This window comes from Somniosus microcephalus, chromosome 2, assembly GCF_052327205.1.
Source record: "Somniosus microcephalus isolate GS21.2 chromosome 2, FLI_Smic_1.0, whole genome shotgun sequence".
In the NCBI taxonomy this organism is placed as follows: domain Eukaryota; kingdom Metazoa; phylum Chordata; class Chondrichthyes; order Squaliformes; family Somniosidae; genus Somniosus; species Somniosus microcephalus.
Window position 1 is genome coordinate 223,660,829 of NC_140988.1, and position 23,422 is coordinate 223,684,250.

Genomic DNA, 23,422 nt, shown 5'->3' on the forward strand with positions numbered 1-23,422 from the left:
GCGCCACCGGGGATCGGCTACAGACCCTCCACAACAACCTCTGCCACCCAGGGGTCACGCGGCTGTTCCACTTCATAAAGTCCCGCAACTTACCCTACTCGATTGAGGAAGTTCGGTCTCTGACCAGGAACTGCCGCACTTGCGCTGAGTGCAAGCCTTGGTTCTACCGCCCAGATAGGGCGCACTTAATCAAAGCTACACGGCCCTTTGAGCAGCTCAGCTTAGATTTCAAGGGCCCCCTCCCGTCCGTCGACCGCAATGTTTACTTCCTGAACATTGTGGACGAATACTCCCAGTTCCCATTCACCTTCCCCTGCCCAGACATGACCAGCGCCACGGTCATTAAATGCCTCAACAGCCTATTCTGCCTGTTCGGTATGCCGAGCTACATCCATACGGATAGGGGGGCGTCCTTCATGAGTGAAGAGCTACGCCAGTACATGCTGTCCAGGGGGATCGCCACGAGCCGTACCACCAGCTGCAACCCCTGGGGTAACGGTCAAGTGGAGCGAGAGAACGGGACAGTATGGAAAGCAGTCACTCTAGCTCTAAGGACCAAGGGCCTCCCTATCTCCCGCTGGCAGGAAGTCCTCCCAGATGTGCTCCATTCGATACGGTCGCTATTGTGTACTGCCACTAATGCCACGCCTCATGAACGAATGTTTGTCTTCCCCCGGAAATCCACCTCAGGCGTATCCATGCCGTCATGGCTCTCCACCCCAGGTCCGGTATTCATGCGAAGGCATGTGAGGGGCCACAAGACGGACCCTCTCGTGGAGCCAGTGCACCTACTCCACGCCAACCCCCAATACGCGTATGTCCGGCACGCCGACGGAAGGGAGGACACCGTGTCCATAAAAGACGTCACCCCAGCCGGTAACGACAACAACCACGACAATAGCAGCAACAACGATCACAGCAACTCTTACCCACCCACTACTCTTTCATCACCCCCGGAAGAACATCGACCAACGGCACCCCCACCAACTACCCCTTCAACAACCCTGGCAGCACCCCCGGCAGAGACCCAGGAGGCCACCGGGGACACCCAGCCGACACCCGCGGCACCACAACAGCCACGTCGGTCGCAGAGGACTATCAAACCCCCGAACAGACTAAATCTATAGAAGGGGTGAATGTGATGAAATATTCCATTCATCACTGCCTGTGACTGTGGTTGGTTTCAGTTTCATTTCCCTTACCTCTGTTCCGTTTCCTCACCATTGTATTGTACTATGTGTAGGGCTCCGCCCATACCTGGCCCATTGTATTGTACTATGTGTAGGGCTCCGCCCATACCTGGCCCCTATGTAAGCTGGCCCAGCCTGCAGCACATCCAGTACGGCAGAGCTCTGGATGGAAGATACCTCTCTCCTGTGTGTTACCTTCTAAGTCAATAAAAGCCTTGTTTTGTTTCGCTAACATCGAGTCTCGGATTTATTGAGGCACATCAAACAGACTGTCCCCGTTGTGACTGCGCCAATAAACCTTCAAGTCAAATGGGGAACTGAATCCCTTCCCACCCCACACACACGCACAACACACACAGACACCCTGCACACAAATGCACCCCATGCACCCCACACACGCACCCCACACACGCACCCCACACATGCACCACACACACGCACCACACACATGCCCACAAACCACACACATGGACCCCACACACACAGAACCCACACACACGGTCCCTTCATTTTGAATTAAAGAATTTTTATCACTTCCAGAAGGAAAAAAAATCATATAACTCCAAAGAAGTAACTAACCCACGAATTAGAATATATTGGGCTAAAAATTCGGAAGCTTTACGCTACTGTAACCAGCAAAAAAAAGTGAAAAGAGGGCGGCCGCCACTCATTCACCAGCTGGAGCTGGGTCCCGCAGCGTCCTCCATTTTCCCAGGCCCAGCAGTGCTTCTGGTAAGAGGGAGAGGTGATGCCGCAACGCCGACTTAATGTCACCACGGAAAACTTGGACCTTTGCGTTGAGTTCAGCGCTGGGTCCTCAGCTCGCTACATAAATCCAGCGTGCAGCAGACTCACAGAGGCACTGTTAGCACCTCTTAAAGGGACACACACATCATAGTTTGCATTTAAGGTTTTCGACAGTTTCTAAAAAAAATTATTGAAGTAGTGGCTTGCTGCAAAAGATGTTAAAAGTTTATTACGTGTGTAGGGTGTGCTACTGGATGCTTGCAAAGCCTCGGATATTAAAGAAAGGCCTCTGAGCAAACAGAAAGGCCTCTGAGAAGACAGAAAATGCTGCAAGTAGTCAGCAGGTCAGGCAACATCCGTGGAGAGAGAAACAGATGGCGCAGGCACTCATGACTGTAGATTCCTCCATGGATAGCATGGCCACCTGCATGGTGGACCTAATGCGCCAGTCGCACGAGCACATGGTTTCTATTCAAAATAGATGGGCATCTATGGAGGATAGATGGGCATCTATGGAGGAGAGAAACCAAAGGCTCATAGATGTACTTTCTTGGGGGGATGTCAGTATAGACATGAGTCCTCTTGGCCCCATGATGTGCAGCAAGGTGCTCTCCAGCTCCTTGCTAGCAGAGAAGTGCGGGTGACTCATAAGAGGGATGATGGTGGGAGGAGACATGGAAGTGGGGGCTCCGCTCCAAGCGCTCACACTTCGCCCTCCTTGCAAATCCCTCGGTCAGAGCCCCAGATGTCTCCACGGACAGCGATAGCCAAGTCTGCCCCTGCACAGTCGCAGGAGGAGCAGACTTTGGTGGGACCCTCACAGGCTCCACAACCCAGAGGATGACCGCCAAAGGCATCTAAGCAGGCGCAGCAGTGAAGTGAGGAGGCTGCCTGTACCTCTGCTGAAACCTTGTAGAAGCACTCGGAAAAGAAAGATGCCATACAAATAGAGTCACAAGGGTAGTCACTTGGGTGTTTTCTTAAATGTTATTGCCAAGTTTATGTTCAATTAATTTCTTGTATTAAATCATTTATTTCAGAAAATTTGAGGCCCTTGCCAAATGTGTGTGCACAATTGGAAGTGGCGGAGTGAATGGTCAGGGCTAATTTAAGCTCCAGCAATGGTGGTGACAGTGAAAGGAATGGACTGGTGACTGTAAGGATGCTTTATGGTGTTGCTGTGGGGTAATGCCTGTTAAGTCTGTGTGTTATAGTGAGAATTACTACACAGACCACAAGAGTAAATTCAACAGGTCTTTACTGGTTGGAGGTCGGACTATACTGAATACAATATTATTACACTGTGCTTATATACCTGTGTGGTCACCACCGGTATTACATATACAGCAGCCAAAGAAAGTAGTACCTTTCTTAAGGTGGACCAGGCTTAAGTTCTCTTAAGGTGGAACAGGTTACATACACCACAATGCCAACCTGCCTATGCATGTGCCAGCCACATGGCTGTGCTGCGTAAAGTTAACTAAATCTGGCCATGATGAGGCCATCCCTGGCTTCACGGGCAGCAATATGGTCATGTACTGGTGGAAGTTCGACTGCTGGCTCCTCCAGGTCTTCCTCAAACTCATCTTTAATCTCATGATGCTCCTCCTCCTCCTCTGAAGAGGCTGTGCACTTTGCGCCTTGTTCCTCATGCAGCGCTAATCCTCGCTGCTGCACTATGTTGTGCAGGGCGCAGCAGACCACGATGATTCTGGAGACCCTGGCTGGTGCGTACTGAAGGGCTCCTCCAGATCTTTCCAGGCATCTGAAGCGCATTTTGAGCATGCCTATTGTCTGCTCTATGTGGCATGTGGCTTTGATTGTAATGTTCCTCAGCCTCGTTTGTGGGCTTAATCAAAGGTGCACACGTCCCAGAGCTCAAGCACACTTCAAATTAAATGCCACGCAGACAACTGGATTGCCAGATAGCTGGAGGGGGGAGGGTCTTAATACACAATGGCCCTGGAAAGCAGACAGCATTGTTTGCGAGTCTTGTGACCTCAGAGCTGATCCCAATTGGAAAGTAACAAAAGAGTTGGGGCAACGGTGATATGATAAGGGAGTGGGTGAGGGGTTGGTTGTGTCAGCCTCTGGGAAGTTCCAGGTACTGCAAGAAGAAACTGTAGAGGAGCCACGCTCAGCTGGTTGCCATGGTGATGAGGGCAGCGTCTCCATCCTTCTCCTTTGGCGCCACGGTTCTGGGACCTGTGTTACACAAATTGCGCCCTCCCCATAGGACTGCTCCTGGGCCTGGCCAAAGTGGCCATTAACTGGTCCAGGCAGCGGGCAGTCGAGGGGGTCGTTCGGCCGGACTGCCTGCCTCTCTTCCGCGGCCATGTTTGCGCCCGGGTGGCCCTGGAGATGGAGCACGCGGTGTCCGCCGACACGCTCGAGGCCTTCCACGACCGGTGGGCGCCGTGGGGACTGGAGTGCATCATCACACCGGCCAACAAAATTTTAATTTAAGTTGTTAAGTTTCCTTTAATGTTTTATTAGTTACAGTTATTTGATTTAATGAGCACCCAATCAAAAGATTACACAAATTGTGCGGTCCCCACGGGGCAAATCAGAATGGAGCTGGCCTAAGTGGGGCCTTTCGGAGTGAGGCCAGTCTGAGCGGGGCCTTTCGAAGCAATCAGTGGGGGAGATCGGTAGATAACCACATGTATCTCATCTTATTAAACCTGTTACAGGTGAGTGAGTGGCCGAATTTTACCTGCAACAGGTGAGTAAGAAGAGACTTTATTGCTGTCAGATGGTAGTGACCTGTTTTAGCAGAGGAAATAAAACACAAGTTTGCGAATTTTGAACTATACGTGAATCCACTTTTTCAAATAAAATGATCCTACTGCAGATGGGTTTGTAAGATCAGGCTTTCAATCATTAGGTGAAGCGAGTGATTATCACAAGTTTAACTTACTTTTATTTGTTACTTTTGAATAAATCCAATATTGCACCGGGGTGGATTTATGGTTTTAGTCTTGTTGCTAATGAAAGTTAATAAAAAACCTTAATAACAAGGTTTTAACAACCTTAATAAAAAGTGGGGAAAATTGGAGCTTACTTTTGAAAATCAGAATTCTGGCGTCAGGTTTATATTTTTAGAAATGTTCAGGCACCTCACTTTCTACAGACCAACCCAATTAGTGCATCTGTCTGCTGACAAACTCAAACCGCCTGGGGGCAACAAAGGTTGCCTTTGTCAGAAACAAAAATAGGGGAACGTTTTTTTAAATTCTGAAAATTGTTTAAAGCTGGAAACATTTCCGGGAAAGTGATATTAATTTTACCATAAACAAAATTGCAGAATGGGCATGTAAATGACAAATGAATTTCAGTACAGATAAGTGAGAGGTGGTGCATTTTGGTAGGCGGAATAAGGAGGCCACCTACTCCTTGGAAAATAAAAGTCTAAATGGAGTAGAGGTGCAAAGGGATCTAGGAGTATAGAGTCACAAATCATTAAAAGTAACAACGCAGGTTAAAAATGCCATAAAAGTGCAAATAAAGCACTGGGGCTCATTTCTAGAGGAATAGAATTAAAGGCAGAGAAGTTATGTTAAACTTGTACAGAACCTTGTCTAATTGTCTCATGATTTGAGACGGTGGAGTGGCAATATGGCATTACTGTATATATGCTTTTATGTGGTTGTTGCTGCCGTTGTTGGTGTAAAAGTTGTTGTTGTAAAATTTGCCCACGGACGAAAAGGTCGCACTCAAAGGAGTTCGTGGCCCACTCAGTACAAAAAAATAAGAGGGAACATTGGTCATGAGCCATGTCTTCAGTGGATAGCCCTTGTATCCAAGCAGCCAGCCGGAAAGACTGTTTGGAGGTGTGAAGAGCTGATGGACGGTGGACTGGCGCAGGATGTAAGAGTCATGGCAGCTGCCAGGGAAGTTGGTGCACACATGCATAATGATCTTCCTATAGTTGCAGGCAAGCTGCGCATTGAGGGAGTGGAATCCTTTGCGGTTGACAAAGACTGTTGGGTTCAGATGGGGTGCCCTGATGGCCACACGTGTGCAGTCAATGACGCCCTGCACCCATGGGAAGCCAGCCAGAGCCACAAAGCCGAGCGCCCGCTCAGCAACACAGGCTTCATCAGTGGCAAAGTTGATATAATTGACGCATTTGTCAAAGAGGGCACCTGTGGCCTGTGTAATGCATCTGTGCGTGGCCGACTGAGAGATCCTGTAAATGTCTGCTGCAGATCTCTGGAAGGAGGTTGGGGATGGCATTAAAAGGGAAATTAGAGAAGCGTGCAATAAGGGCACCACAGTAATTATGGGTGAATTTAATCTACATATAGATTGGGCTAACCAAATTAGTAACAATACTGTGGAGGAGGAAATCCTGGAATGTTTACAGGATGGTTTCCTGGACCAATATGTCAAGGAACCAACCAGAGATCAGGCATTCTTAGATTGGGTATTATGTAACAAGAAAGGACTAATTAGCAATCTTGTTGTACGAGGCCCCTTGGGTCAGAGCGATCATAATATGATCAAATTCTTCATTAAGATGGAGAATTAAGTAGTTGACTCAGAGACTAGGGTCCTCAATTTAAATAAAGGAAACTACGATGTTCTGAGGCGTGAGTTGGGTAGGATTGATTGGGGAATGTCACTCAAAGGGTTGACGGTGGATAGGCAATGGCAAACATTCAAAGACCACATGAATGAACTACAGAATTTGTTCATCCCAGTTTGGCATAAAAATAAAACAAAAAAGGTGACTCAACAGTGGCTAACAAGGGAAATTAGGGATAGCATAAGATCCGAGGAGAGACATATAAATTGGCCAGGGAAAGCAGTAAACCTGAGGATTGGGAGCAGTTTAGGATTCAACAAAGGAGGACAAAGGGATTAATTAAGAAAGGGAAAATAGAATATGAGAGTAAGCTTGCAGAGAACATAAAAACTGACTGTAAAAGCTTTTATAGATATGTGAAGAAAAAAAGATTGGTGAAGTCAAGCGTAGTCCCTTGCCGTCAGAATCAGGGGAATTTATAATGGGGAACAAAGAAATGGCTGACCAATTAAATACATATTTTGGTTCTGTCTTCACAAAGGAGGACACAAATAACCTCCCAGAGATGTCGGGGAACATAGGGTCTGATGAAAGGGAGGAACTGAAAGAAATCAGTATTTGTAGTGAAATGGTGCTGGGAAAATTGACAGGATTGAAGGCCGATAAATCCCCAAGGCCTGATAATCTACATCCTAGGGTAGTTAAAGAAGTGGCCCTAGAAATAGTAGATGCATTGCTGATCATCTTCCAAAATTCGATGGAATCTGGAACAGTTCCCATGGATTGGAGAGTAGCTAATGTTACCCCACTATTCAAAAAAGGTGGTAGAGAGAAAATGGGGAATTACAGACCGGTAAGCCTGACATCAGTAGTGGGGAAAATGCTACAGTCCATTATAAAAGATGTAATAGCAGAGCACTTGGAAAACAGTGACAGGATCAGGCAAAGTCAACATGGATTTACAAAAGGTAAATCATGCTTGACTAATCTACTGGAATTTTTTGAGGATGTAACTGGTAAAATAGATCAGGGAGAACCAGTGGATGTGGTGTATTTGGACTTTCAGAAGGCTTTCGATAAGGTCCCGCATAAGAGATTAGCATGTAAAGTTAAGGCACATGGGATTGGGGGCAAGGTATTGACTTGGATAGCGAACTAGTTGGCAGATAGAAAGCAAAGAGTGGCAGGCAGTGACTAGTGGGGTACCGCAGGGATCCGTCTTTGGACCCCAGCTATTCACAATATATATTAATGATCTAGACAAGGGAACTAGATATAGTGGCCTAGAAATTGGGTTTTGGCTTAGCCAGGGCTTTAGCGGCGGAAGTTAGTGCCGGCGCTAAGTCCCCCTGCGCGCGCCAAAAATTCAGCAGGGCCGCGCCCAAACGGCTGCCGGCGCTACTGAAGGGTCTTTGCGGCGGTAAATCGGCGCTAAGGCAACTGAATTTCTAGGCCAATATCTCCAAATTTGCAGACAACACAAAGCTGGGTGGGTGATGTGCCAAATAACTGCCCGAATCTGAAGTTAAAGCTTAAGACTGAAGCCTTTTATTAAATAAGAATCATGGCAGAGTTAACAGAGTCCATCATCGACCGAGCCCTTGGTAGAACATACCAGAAGAGGGGCGGGGCCAGGGAGGAGCATTAGTGGTTCCCCCTAGTGGAACATTCCAGACATTACAAGTGCAAGTACAAATATCAGAACACAGTTATTTCATCACATTCACCCCCTGCTATAGATTCAGTCTGTCAGGTGGCCTGATAATCCTCTGGGAACGATGTAACTCTTGCTGAGGCTCCTCCCCGAGTACTAACTCCGGTTCATTCGAATTCCCAGAATCATTAGTATTTTCCACACTGAGGGTTTGTGTCTCTGAAGGTCCAATGCCACGATTGAAAACTCTACTCTCAGAGTCGAACTCTTTTCGAGCTCCAGCAGGTGCAAGATCTTTAATAGAGACCGTATCCTCTCGCCCATCCGAATATTGAATGTACGCATACTGGGGATTAGCATGGAGGTGTTGTACTTCCTCCACCAGTGGATCAGTCTTGTGGCCTCTCACATGTCTGCGCAACAACACAGGGCCCGTGGTCGTCAACCATGTGGGTAACGATACTCCATTAGTAGCTTTTCTTGGAAAACTAAACATCCTTTCATGAGGGGTGGCATTCGTCGCTGTACACAAAAGAGACCTTATGGAATGCAGCACGTCTGGCAGGACATCCTGCCAGCGAGAGGTCGGCAGGCCACGTGACTTCAGAGACAGTACGATAGCCTTCCACACTGTCGCATTTTCTTTCTCGACCTGCCCATTACCACGAGGGTTATAGCTGGTAGTTCTACTCGTTGCAATCCCCTTCGATAGCAAAAACTGTCGTAATTCTTCGCTCATAAAGGAAGAACCCCTATCACTATGTATATAGCTAGGCATGCCGAACAAGGAAAACAGTTGGCAGAGGCATTTAATTACAACAGCACTAGTCACATCCGGACAGGGGATAACAAAAGGGAACCGAGAGTACTCGTCTATAATATTAAGAAAATAGACATTACGGTCGCTCGATGGAAGGGGACCTTTAAAGTCGAGACTCAAACGCTCAAATGGTCGAGTTGCTTTAATAAGATGAGCTGGCTCGGACGGCTTATAGAAGCGGGGTTTGCATTCAGCACAAACATGACAGGTTCTGGTCATTGTCCGGACCTCCTCAATAGAGTAGGGTAGATTGTGGGACTTAATGAAGTGGTTCATTCTGGTAACCCCAGGGTGGCAGAGTGCGTCGTGGAGACTTTGAAGCTTATCTGTACCTAGACTAGCACATGCTCCTCGTGACAAAGCATCCGATGGCTCATTAAATACTCCAGGCCTGTACTGAATATCATAGTCATATGTTGACAGTTCTATTCGCCATCTTAAAATCTTATCATTTTTGATCTTGCCACTCTGCTTAGTGTTGAACATAAAGGCCACAGATCGTTGGTCAGTAATGAGCGTAAAACGTTGGCCAGCGAGATAATGTCTCCAATACCTGACTGCTTCAATAATTGCCTGTGCCTCCTTTTCCACTGAAGAATGTCGAACTTCTGGTCCTTGCAATGTACGAGAGAAGAAGGCTACTGGTCTACCAGCTTGGTTAAGAGTTGCTGCCAATGCAAAATCAGATGCATCACTTTCCACTTGAAATGGGATCTTCTCATCCACGGCACATACCACTGCCTTCTCAATGACCCGTTTGATATTAAGGAAAGCCTCCTGAGCTTCCGCCGATAGCGGAAAAGATGTCGACTTAATAAGAGGTCGGACTTTATCTGAGTAGCTAGCCACCCACTGGGCATAGTACGAGAAGAATCCCAGACACCTTCTTAAGGCTTTTACAGTGTGAGGTAAAGGTAATTCCTTAAGTGGGCGTAATCTTTCAGGGTCTGGCCCGATTACCCCATTCTCCACAACGCAACCAAGAATACACAAACGTGTAGCATTGAAGGTACACTTGTTTTCATTGTAGGTCAGGTTTAACCTCTTTGCAGTCTCTAGGAACTTCGCGAGATTTTGATCATGCTCCCGTTGGTCACGCCCACAGATGGTAACATTGTCCAGGTACGGGAATGTTGCTTCCAATGCGTATTCATCCACCATACGATCCATCTCCCGTTGGAAGACAGATACCCCATTCGTCACTCCAAAGGGCACCCGAAGGAATTGGAACAGGCGCCCATTAGCTTCGAAGGCCGTATAAGGTCGGTCTTCTATTTTGATGGGGAGTTGATGGTAGGCAGACTTTAAATCAATGGTGGAGAACACGCGGTACTGAGCTATCTGGTTCACCATCTCAGAAATACGAGGCAAAGGATAGGCGTCTAATTGGGTATACAAGTTTATAGTCTGGCTATAATCGACCACAAGTCTTTTCTTCTCATTAGTTTTAACCACCACCACCTGGGCACGCCATGGGCTACCACTGTGTTCGATGATTCCCTCCCGTTGAAGCCTTTCCACTTCCTCTTTTATAAATGTTTTATCTTCTGAACTATACCGTCGACTCTTAGTCACTATAGGTCTACAATTAGGAGCAATGTTCGCAAACAAAGAAGGCGGGCTTACGTTTAAAGTAGGAAGGCCGCAGACTGTGAGCGGAGGCTGGGATCCACCATACTTAAGGGTAACGCTCTCATGCTGACACTGGAAGTCCAAGCCTAATATTAAGTTCACACACAACTGAGGTAATATGAGGAGTTTAAAATCCTTATACTCCGTATCCTTAACGGTCAATGTGACTTTACAATATCCAGCTACCTCCGAAGTAAGGGATTTGGACGCCATCACAATTTCACTTCGAGTAGGATACACCTTCAATGAACAGGAGTTAACAAGGTTGGGGTGTATAAAACTTTCAGTACTGCCACAGTCTATCAAACACCCAGTAGGACGACCATTAATCTTAATGTCCATCATAGATTTTGACAAGGAACACGGTATGGTCTGGTCAACCGTAGCCGAGGCGAGAGTAAAACGATAGGCGGCAGCAGAGAAGACATCGGGTACAGGATTACCCTTACACACTTTACTAAAATGTCCCCGTTTCTTACATTTAAAACAGGTAGCCTCTCTGGCTGGGCAACTTTGCCTGGGGTGTTTAGATTGGCCACAAAAATAACACTTAGACCCATGGGGCACAGCCGCAACAATAGGATTAAGTGGGGACTCCATTGGTGTTATGGATGCCTCCATACTTGGAACACACGAGGCTGAGAGAGATGCATGGGCTGATGCATACACTTCTGAATTCTTCTGGGCTACATCTAACGATCGAGCAGCAGCGACAACCGTTTTGAAAACTAACGAGTTGTTCTCGAGGAGTCTCTGTCTAATATAATTAGATCGGAGGCCAGATATGAAAGAATCGCGGATGGCTTCTTCCTGATACACTATGGCAGAGACAGCCTTGTAGTTGCAACCCTTAGCCAAAGCCTTAAGGTCCTGCAGGAAATCGTCCAGAGATTCCTCGGGTAATTGCCTGCGAGTAGACAGGAGATACCTGGCGTATACTTCGTTAACCGACTTAAGGTACTGGGCTTTAAGAGCTGCGAGGGCCTCTTCATATGTAGTAATATCTTGAATTATAGAGTAAGTTTGATGACTTACCAAGTTGGTTAGAAGACCCAACTTGTTAACCGTCGGATCGGTCGATGATGCGATGAAGTGTTCAAAACATCAGAGCCAATGCGTAAATTTCTTCGACGCATCTGCCGAATGGGGATCAATATCCAGACGCACTGGTTTCAAAAATCGATCCATCTTCCAAAAGTGGTTATTTAATAAAATTGATGTGCCAAATAACTGCCCGAATCCAAAGTTAAAGCTTAAGACTGAAGCCTTTTATTAAATAAGAATCATGGCAGAGTTAACAGAGTCCATCATCGACCGAGCCCTTGGTAGAACATACCAGAAGAGGGGCGGGGCCAGAGAGGAGCATTAGTGGTTCCCCCTAGAGGAACATTCCAGACATTACAAGTGCAAGTACAAATATCAGAACACAGTTATTTCATCACAGTGGGCGTGTGTGCTGTGAGGAGGATGCCGAGAAACTACAGGGTGATTTGGACAAGTTGGGTGATTGGGCAGAAGCATGGCAGATGCAATATAACGTGGATAAATGTGAGGTTATCCACTTTGGTGGCAAAAACAGGAAGGCAGTTTATTATCTGAATGGCAATAGATTGGGAGAAGGGGAAGTGCAACGAGGCCTGGGTGTCCTTGTGCACCAGTCGCTGAAGGTAAGCAGGCAGGTGCAGCAGGCGGTTAAGAAGGCAAATGGTATGTTGGCCTTCGTAGCGAGAGGGTTTGAGCACAGGAACAAGGATGTCTTGCTGCAGTTGTACAGGGCCTTGGTGAGACCACATCTTGAGTATTGTGTGCAGTTTTGGTCGCCTTATCTGAGGAAGTATGTTCTTGCCATGGAAGTTGTTCAGCAAAGATTCACCAGGTTGATACCTGGGATGGCAGGAATGACGTATGAGGAGAGATTAGGACGATTGGGCTTGTACTCGCTGGAGTTTAGAAGAATGAGAGGGAATCTCATTGAAACTTATAAAATTCTGACAGGACTAGACAGACTAGATGCAGGAAGGATGTTCCCAATGGTCGTAGAGTACAGAACCAGGGGTCACAGTCTAAGGATAAGGGGTGAGCCATTTAGAACAGAAATGAGGAGGAATTTCTTCACCCTGAGAGTGGCGAACCTGTGGAATTCTCTACCACAGAAGGCAGTAGATGTCAATACATTAAATATATTCAAGAAGTAGTTGGATATATTTCTTAAGGCTAAAGGGATCAAGGGTTATGGGGAGAAAGCAGGGACCGGGTACTGAATTTGGATGATCCTACATGATCGCATTGAGTGGCGGAGCAGGCTCGAGGGGCCGAATGGCCTACTCCTGCTCCTATCTTTTATGTTCTATGTTTTTTCTATGAGCCTGAGGCGAAGAAGGTGAAGGCACGGGTGACTTTGATAGCTACTGATAAGGGGTGTCCACCCGTTTCTCTGGGCTGCAGGTCTTGCTCCAGCAATCTACAAATGTCTGCGATGACTTGGCGCGATAGCCTGAGACTCCTGAAGCACTGCTGCTCAGTCCCGACCCACTGTCAAAAAATATGTTCCCACCCAACCTGCCCGCTGACCCCGTGAAAAATTCTCCCCAGAGTTCATGTCTCAGGTCAATATGCTACCTGACTTGTTGAGTATTTCCAGCATTTTATGCTGTCATCTCAGATTTACAGCATCCGCTCGCAGAGGGAAGAGGAAGACGCAGAAGAGGAAGAAACAGAAGAGGAAGAAACGGTAGAGCAGGAAACAGAAGAGGATGAAGCTGAAGAGGAGGAAATAGAAGAGGAGGAAGCACAAGAGGAGGGAGCAGAAGGAAGGATGCAACCCAGACAGCCCCTTTGTGGCCGGGATATCTGGGATGGAATCATCCACCTGTGGTACCATAATCACAACCCCAATTCCCCTTTCAATATTTGTCCCACACCTTAACTTCCCTCTGTTACTGACCATCACGGCATTCTCTTGGCCACAATGCTGAAATAAAAGCCACCACAAAGCAAACTTTCCAATTCAACTTTAGACTTCTATCCATCCAACATGACATCAAGAAATCAACTCATCACCCTTATGCCTTCTCTTAGTGACTATCTTGTGTGTGCCTTTGCCTATCCTACTGATGTCACACAGTGCTACCCCAGTGGCTGCAGCATGGCTAGTGGAAGGCTGCTGACTTTCAGTGGGGGACACTGCAAATGGCCTTGCTAGATGACCTTGGGGAACTGGTGTCTGGGAGTGTGAAATCGAGTGAAGCTTCTTCTTCTTCTTCTTTTTCTTCTTCTTCTTCTCCTTCTCCTCCTCCTCCTCCTCCTCCTCCTCCTCCTCCCCCCCCCCCCCCCACTGGCTGGGCAGGCTGAATTTCTTGGATGTGTGAAATGAGGAAGGCACAAGGGTGAAGTTGTGGTGAGGGTAGGATGGGAAAGGAAGAGGTGCATGCCAGAAGGAGGATAACGTATGAGGATACCAGCATCTTGTACCCTTTCAGCCCCACTACTGGCCAAGGGCTCAGCCATGCCCCTGCCAAGAATGGCCAGCAACGTCTCCTCCAAGGGGGTGAGGTGAGGCTAGGAATGGGAGATGTGCCTCGTGATTGGTACAGATTCTTGTTGTTGAGTGATGGGCGGGCGTGAGCCTTGCATTGAAAAGTGTGTGAGGCTAGTGATGCAATTGGTAGGAGATGGCTTTTGAAGATGCATTCACTGACCTTGACCAGTGGTTTGAGGTCATGAAGCTTCTTTGGGCACTGGAGCCAGGTGGTGGGAGGCAACACTGCTGGCAGTGACGGCCTTGGTGATGTGGTCCCACATCATTCTTTCTGGAGGGCCTCCTTGCAGAGTTGAACACCTACACAAAGATGGAGTGTTGTGTGCGAGACCCATGGTGCCCCTTTCCTGGCTTGCTGAGCCATTTGTGTTAGTGCTGAAGCACTTTTCCCATTTTTTGAGGTTCGGAAGAGAACTTCTTTAAATGTTTTATTGAAAGGCAGTAAGGGCTGTAAGCTGCATTTTTTCATTGCATTGTAATTTGTATTAGTTATGAATGCATTGCCCCTTTAATTCACAGCCCATTCAATTGCTCACAATGCCTTGTGAACTTCACAGCCTCATTCCAATGGGCTGTAAGAAGCTGCAACGCTACTGTGGATGGGAACTTTGGGTCAGAGGCCTCCATTAACGCCTCCATGTAAATCTGAAATGAAAGCATAAAATGCTGGAAATACTCAGCTGGTCAGGCAGCATCTCGACCTGAGACGTGAACTCTGTTTCTCTCTCCACAGATGTTGCCTGACCTGTTGAGTATTTGCAGCATTTTCTGTTTGCTCAGAGACCTCCCTTTACCATCTGAGGCCTTGCAAGCATCCAGCAGCACTCCCTACACACTTAAAAAACTTTTAACATCTATTGCAGCAAGTCACTACTGCGTTGCATGCCGACTGACGTCACCAATCCGCCAATTTTTTTTTGCAGGGCAATAATACTTACCAGCAGTGCTTCCGGGATGATGAAAATGGAGGACACCACGGGACCTACCACCAGCTGGCAAAAGAGCGGTGGCCGCCATTTTCATCATGGCAACATTTTATCTTTCCTGCCTCTTACAAAAGTACAGTATGTTCATTCAATTCCTTCCACCCTCCCACCCTCGTTTCTGCACCTGCTTAGTATCTGTTACATCTCCAGCTTTTTCCAGTTCTGATGAAGGGTCCCAGGCCTGAAACGTTAACTCTGTTTCTCTCTCCACGGATGCTGCCTGGCCTGCTGAGTGTTTCCAGCATTTTCTGTTGTTATTTCAGATTTCCAGCATCCACAGTATTTTGCTATTGTTTTATTATATGATGGGTTAGAAAAGAAATATATTTTAAGATTTGGGGAAATCAAATGGTGACCTTTTAAAGTAACCATATCTCATTGTATTCACTTAAAGAATGTCCATTTAATAGTATATCCAGATAAAGGAAACGTTTTGCACCTATCAGTGGTGGCTAAGAAGTCGACTACAGAATAAATGTTTTCAATATCTCATGTAAAAGCTAATGCACAGGTACAAAGGGCAACCAAAAAGGTTAATGGAATGTTGGCCATTATCTCAAGGAGGTTGGAATGAAAAGGGGAGGAAATTTTGCTTGAGTTGTGTAGAGCCTGTGTCAGCCCTTATCTGGAGTACTGTATTCAGTTCTGGGCACCGCTCCTTCGGAAGGAAAAATTGGCCTTGGAGGGGGTGCAGTGCCGATTCACCAGAATGATTACAGGGGCTAAAAGGGTTAAATTATGAGGACAGGTTGCATAAACTTGGCTTATATAATTTTGAGTTTCGAAGGTTGATTCGTGATCTAATCAAGCCGTTTAAAATGATAAAAGGATTTGATTGACGAGTTAAAGAGAATCTATTTCCTTTGGTGGGGGAATCCAGAACAAGAGGGTATCATCTTCAAATTAGAGTCATGTCATTCAGGAGTGAAATAAGGAAATACTGCTTCATACGAAGGCTGGTAGAAATCTGTAACTCTCTCCCCCAAATGTCGTGGATGTTGGTTCAATTGATGCTTTCAAGACTGAGATCAATAGATTTTGTTTGCTCAGGGCATCAAAGGATATGCATCAAAGGTGGGTTAATAGGGTTGAGGTGTTGAGATACCGCGGCAAACGTGGGAGTCGAGACCAGAGTTGATGGAACACAACTGCTTTAACTTACACCATGGCAAAAACAAGTGCTTAAAAAGCCCGTGCACCCACTTAAATACTCCCCAGACAGGAAGTGCTCCCGGCAGCCTGTCCCTACGGGAAACAAGCCGCCGGAGGAAAGGGCCCACGGCTGGGGGCGGCTGCTGCCGGCAGTGCGCCTGCGTAAACTGTCCGTGCCGCCGTGAGCGGATTATGTCCAATGGTGGCATGTCGCCACAGAGCTCCCCCCAGAATCCGCTTAGGAGGAGTAGACGAGTCGTGACGGTGGTCTAATGGTTCTGCCGGAGCGGCTCTGAGTGGTCGCCAGTCTAGTTGGTGGGGCCGGGCGGTTCGCCGCCGGCTGTGCTAGATTGCTGGCGGGACGGCCTCTAGTTGGAGGTCGGGCCACGGGGACCTGTTCCCCTGGTTCTGTGTGTGCTGGTTTGAGTCGGTCGATGGAGACCGTTTCGACCCTGTCGCCGAGTCGCAGCTTGAAGACCTTGTCCCCGGTTTGTAGTACCTCGTACGGTCCGTCGTACGGGGGTCGCAGGGGTCCGTGGTGTGCGTCGTGTCGCACGAAGACGAAGCATGCCTGCTGTAAGTTTGGCGGGACATAAGGTGTGAGTTCGCCGTGCCGGTTGACCGGAAGTGGGGCGAACTGTTGAGCGGAAGAGAAAGAGTTGAGCCGCTGCTGTTCGGCCGACCAAGGCATGGTAGCCTCCAGAAGGAATTCGCCTGGTACGCGCAGCGGTTGTCCGTAGACTAACTCCGCTGCTGAGGACTGGAGGTCTTCCTTGACCGCGGTACGTAGGCCTAGTAGCACCCACGGAAGGCGGTCAGTCCAGGTACTGTCCTGCAGGCTGGCGCGAAGTGAGGCCTTGAGTGACCTGTGGAAGCATTCACACAGCCCATTGGCCTGCGGGTGGTACGCCGTGGTTCGGTGGAGCGTCACCCCGAGGTTGCGTGCTGTGGCCGTCCAGAGTTCGGAGGTGAACTGGGCGCCTCTGTCGGCGGTTATGTCGGCCGGTACGCCGAACCTCGCGACCCAGGTGTTAACGAACACCCTGGCGATGTCGGCTGTGGTGGTGGAGGTCAGCGGCACTGCCTCAGGCCAGCGTGTGTAGCAGTCGACCATCGTGAGAAGATAAGTTTGGCCTTGCAATGGTGGCAGAGGACCGATGATGTCGACGTGTACGTGGTCGAAGCGGCGGCTGGGTACCTCGAAGTCTCCCAGGGGTGCTTTTGTGTGCAGCTGCACCTTAGCCCGTTGGCAGGTGAGGCAGGAGTTGGCCCAAGCCCGAACATCTTTGCTGAGGCCGTGCCAGACGAAGCGCTGGGAGAGGAGTTTAACGGATGCGCGGGAACCCGGATGGGAGAGCCTGTGGAGTGCGTCAAAGATGCGGCGGCGCCATGTTGCAGGGACGACCGGCCTGGGTTGGCCGAGTGAGACGTCGCAAGTGACTGCCATGGCTTCGGGCCCATGCGCGGCCTTGGCTAGGCATAGCCCTGGCAGGCTGGTAGCCGCCGAGAGGAGGTCTGGGTCCGTGAGCTGGGCCGCTGCTAGTTGCGCATAGTCGACCGGTAGGTGATTCGCACAGATGGCAGGACGGGAAAGGCAGTCAGCGACAACGTTGTCTCTACCGGAGACGTGCTGGATGTCCGTGGTAAACTCGGACACGGCCGCGAGCTGGCGTTGCTGCCTAGTGGACCAGGGGTCGGTGTTCTTGGCCATCGCGTATGTGAGCGGCTTGTGGTCCATGTACGCGGTAAAGGGGCAGCCCTCCAGGAGGAACCTGAAATGGCGGACCGACAGGTGGAGCGCGAGGAGCTCGCGGTCGAAAGTAGAGTATTTGACCTCCGGGGGGCGCAGTTGGAGGCTGTAGAAGGCAAGTGGCTGCCCTGCGCCATTGACCCACTGCTCGAACACGGCTCCGACCGCATAGTCGGAGGCGTCGGTGGTGAGCGCGACCCGGGCATCAGCCCTCGGGTGCGCAAGCAAGGTGGCGTCGGCGAGCGCGTTTTTGGTGGCGTCAAAGGCGGCTGACGTGTCAGCGGTCCAGGCTACGGCCATCTTGCCGGATTTACCTCGGAGGGAATCGTATAGGGGCTTCATGAGGGCTGCAGCTCTGGGGATGAACCTGTTGTAAAAGTTCACCATCCCGAGGAACTCCTGGAGGCCCTTGATGGTTTTAGGGCGGGGGAATTGCTGGACGGCCTGCATCTTGTTGGGCAGGGGGACGGCCCCAACAGGAGTGATGTGGTGGCCGAGAAAATCGATCTCGGCTAGGCCGAATTGGCACTTCGCCGGGCTGAGGATAAGCCCGTGTTGGGCTAAGCACCCGAACAGGATGCGAAGGTGTTCAAGGTGTTCCTGTTTGGAGGAGCTGGCCAGGAGAATGTCGTCTAGATAGACGAATAGAAAGTTCAGGTCCCAGAGGACTGAGTCCACAAGGCGCTGAAAAGCCTGGGCTGCATTCTTGAGGCCGAAGGGCATCCTCAGGAACTCGAACAGGCCGAATGGGGTGATGACGGCCGTTTTGGGGATGTCCGCGGGGTGTACGGGGACTTGGTGGTAACCGCGCACCAGGTCGACCTTGGAGAAGACGGTTCGTCCGGCCAATCGGGCCGAGAAGTCCTGGATGTGCGGCACCGGGTATCGGTCGGGGGTGGTGGCATCGTTGAGGCAGCGGTAGTCCCCGCAGGGGCGCCAGCCTCCGCCGGGTTTGGGGGCGATGTGGAGGGGTGAGGCCCAAGGGCTGCTGGAGCGGCGGATGATGCCGAGTTGCTCCACGGTGGTGAACTCGGCCCGCGCGATTTCCAGCTTGGCCAGGTCGAGTCTGTGGGCATGGGCAGCGACCGGGGGGCCGGTGGTGGGGATATAGTGCTCCACACTGTGTTTGGCGGCTTTGGCCACAAAGGTCGGGTTAGTGAGGGCGGGAAACTCAGCTAGTAGTGCCGAGTAGTCGTCCGTGGCTCTGGCGAGGCAGTAGGTCGTCAGGCCGGCCGAACGGGCTAGGGTGACTGCGCCAGGGATGGGGGCCACAGTGTTGATGTCGACGAGGCGGTGCCTCGGAATGTCGACAAGGAGGCCGTGGGCGCATAGGAAGTCGGCGCCGATGAGTGGGCGGAGGACCTTGGCTGTGAGGAACTCCCAGCGGTAGTGGCGGCCTGCGAGGTCGAGCGTAACCATGCGGGTGCCGTATGTGCGGATGTCAGAGCCATTGGCTGCAGCCAACGTAACACCCCGTGCACCGCGTTGGATTTCGAGGGCGGAGGCGGGGGTGATGCTGTGCTGGGCTCCTGTGTCACACAGGAATCGGCGGTTGGTGCTGTCGGCGATGACGTACAGTAGGGGCCCCTTTTGCCCCGCGGCCATCGTGGGGGCCGGTGCGGGGAGGGGTTTGAAAGTGCACGGTGGCATGCAGCGTTGGGCCCTAGTGCCAAAACGGGTGTGGTAATAGCAGTGACCCGGAGTGGAAGGGCGGTCAGGCCTAGTTAGCCGGGGGGACCGCGTGGTTGTTGCCGTGAGGTCGGGCGCGACGTCGCGGGCGGTCTGCGCGGAGAGCAGCCCGTCGGCCTTTTCGGCTATCTCGTTCAGGTCCATAGAGCCAGACTCCACAATGAGCGGGCGGATGCTGGCGGGGAGCTGCCGAATGAAAAGCGTGCAAAAGAGGGCGCCGGGTTTTTTGTCATCCGAGAGGGACAGCATGTGGGAAAGCAGGTCTGATGGTGAAGCGTCACCAAGGCCTGGAAGGTCAAGGAGTTGGCAGTTGCGCTGGTAGGAGGACGCCTGAAATTTTTTAAGGAGCGCAGCCTTCAGATGTTCGTACTTGCCTTCCTCTGGTGGATCCTGCAGCGCTGCCCAAACCTTAGGGACTGTGGCGCAGGTGAGAGAGGCGACGAGGTAGTCGTACTTCCTGGCGTCGACTGTAATGCTTCTCAGCCGGAATCTGGACTCGGCTTGAACGAACCAGGCCTCGGCCAGGTTCTCGCAAAAGTCCGGTAGTTTAACCGTGACTGCGTTTGTATCCACCATGCTAGCTTAGGATTCGTCCTGAGCGTCGGGGTCACCAGTGTTGAGATACCGCGGCAAACGTGGGAGTCGAGACCAGAGTTGATGGAACACAACTGCTTTAATTTACATCATGCAAAAACAAGTGCTTTAAAAGCCCGCGCAACCACTTAAATTCTCCCTAGACAGAAAGTGCTCCCAGCAGCCTGTCCCTACGGGAAACAAGCTGCCGGAGGAAAGGGCCCACGGCTGGGGGCGGCTGCTGCCGGCAGTGCGCCTGCGTAAACTGTCCGTGCCGCCGTGAGCGGATTATGTCCAATGGTGGCATGTCGCCACAGAGGTACAGATCAGCCATGATCAAATTGAATGGTGGAACAGACTCAAAGGGCTGACTCCTGTTCCTAATTTCTAATTTTTACCAGCTTTGCTGCTCTAATGGAGGATCCTAATAATCACCAATGGATGGGAGGATAATAAATTAATAGAATGATTAACCAACCACATGGGGAGGTTATTGCGTCCGTGAATGATTGAGACACGGACAGCAGGAGTTGAACAAAACACGTCTTTACTGATTGAAGTCAATAGTGAAACTGAAAACAACAGAGGCTCACTAGTGCCTTTTATACAGGGGTGGTCACTGCCAGTACTGCAGTCTGAGACCAGTTATTCTCTTAAAGGTACATACACAACAATTCCTCCCCTTTTAGATGAACAGTACATAACATTCATTCAACAACTAAATGATAACTAATTACAATCACAATTACGGTTGCTAGATACATTGGTTAAGTTTAAGCAATTATAAGTTCAGTCTTTGAGGAGGCTTCCTGATTCTGTCTGGATAACGCCTCTTTGGGGTATCAGGTTCTTCTGGCAATGTTGAGTCGGGATCAATGTCGTTGTTTGGTTCACCTGCTTCCAATATTACCGGTTCTGCGGTAGCTGCAATTGGAACGTCGATTTCATTACCAGGTGTATCAGACCGTGGTGTGGAGTTGACGTTTTCCAGTGACTCTAGAATCTGGTCAGCATGGCGTCTTACAATGCTTTACCCAACGTGCACGGTATACATGAGAGGTCCTTGGCATGTAAAAATCGTTCCTGGCTGCCATTTCTCAGTGCGGTAGTCCCGGGCCAAAACTGGTTGACCTATCTTAAAACTCCTGGTCGGCCTTTCATTCATATTCGGAAACTGCCTGTTCTCCACATCTCTTCGGACGTTTGGCTTAACCAAATCCAAGCGGCATCGTAGTCTTCGATTGAAGAACATCATGGCTGGAGTTTGGTTGGTAACCGCATGTGTCGCATTCCGGTAGGCAAACAAGAAGTTGTCCACCTTGTGTTGTAGGGGTATATCTTCATTACACATTGCCTTGATAGCCTTCTTGAATATTTGGACAAACTTCTCGGCCAATCCATTAGTGGCTGGATGATATGGGGCAGATGTGTAATGCTTAACACCATTGTTCTTTAAGAACCTCCGGAACTCTTCAGACACAAACTGTGGTCCATTGTCAGAGCAAATCTGTTCAGGCAGCCCATTCCTGGCGAATATGGTTCGTAAAACTGTGATAGTTTTTTCCGTGGTGGTTGAGGACATTTATATTACCTCTGGCCACTTTGAATGTGCATCCACCGCAATTAAAAACATCGAGTCCATGAAGGGACCAGCAAATCAAGGTGCACCCTTTGCCATGGAGATGAGGGCCACTCCCATGGATGCAGAGGAGCTTGTGGTGGGGCGTTTTGGACCTTCTGGCATCCTGCACAGCTCTTGGTCATCTCTTCGATTTCTCTATCGATTCCCGGCCACCACACAAACGCTCTGGCTAAGTTCTTCATTTTTACCCCACCCAGATGACCCTCATGAAGCTCATTGAGCACTCTATCCGTCAACTTAGGTGGAATTACTACTCTGGATCCACACATCAAGGTTCCTCTGCACACTGACAGCTGTTCTCTTCTCGGCGAGAATGCTGGCAGCAGTGGTTTGCCATGTGCTGGCCATCCCTTCACCGTTAAATCATAGACCCGTGATAGTGTCGGGTCATTCCGTGTTTCCTTTTCTATGTTTGCATTCGTCACAGGGAGACATTCGACTATGGTCGAGTGGAATAACTCCATTGGATCCACTGCAAGGTCTTCTTCTTCCACCGTCGGCAACGGTAGGCGTGACAATCCATCAGCATTTCCATGCTGTTTAGTTCCTTTGTACTCAATGTCATATTGGTGTGCCCCTAGGAAAAGGGACCATCTCTGCAGCCGTTGTGCTGTCATTATTGGTACGCCCTTCTGAGGGTTGAAAATGGAGACAAGAGGTTGATGATCGGTTAGTAGGGTAAATTTTTGACCGTGCAGGTAATGATTGAACTTCTTCACCCCCCACACTAGGCTGAGGGCCTCTCTGTCAATCTGGGCGTAGTTACGCTCGGCAGAAGTTAACGAGCGTGACGCAAAAGCTATCGGCCTCTCTAAACCATCAAGGAATTTATGTGACAGTACCGCCCCAATACCGTAGGGAGACGCATCACACGCCAGTCTGATCGACAGTGCTGGGTTGTAGTGAGCCAATACTTCCCTTGACGTGATTAAGTCCTTACTCTTCTGAAAGGCCCACTTACAATCATCGCTCCATTTCCATGCTACCCCCGTTCGTAGCAGCGTGTTCAGTGGGTGCAGAATTGTCGACAAATTCGGCAAAAACTTATGGTAGTAATTCACCAATCCGAGGAATGACCTCAGTTGCGACACATTTTCAGGCGCTGGGGCCTTAACAACTGCTTCAATTTTGTCAGGGGATTTATGTAACCCCTCTTCATCAATCACGTGGCCACAATACTGTGGTGTATGTAACCTGTTCCACCTTAAGAGAACTACCTTAAGAGATGTACTACTTTCTCTTGGCTGCTGTATACTGTAATACTGTAATACCGGTGGTGACCACACCGGTATATAAGTGTTGTGCAAGGAGCTGCTGGGCAGTTCAGCCCTGACCTCCGAATAGTAAAGACCTGTTAAAAGTTATTCTTGTTGTCTGTGTCCAGTGATTGATCCTAAACATAACTGGGACACACAGACTCAACAGTGGCGATGAGTCCGATCTTACCCTGCGGCAATTTTACATCCAAGGCAGCTTCGTCCTCAAAACAGGCATCGAGAAGAGGCATCCGCCCTCATC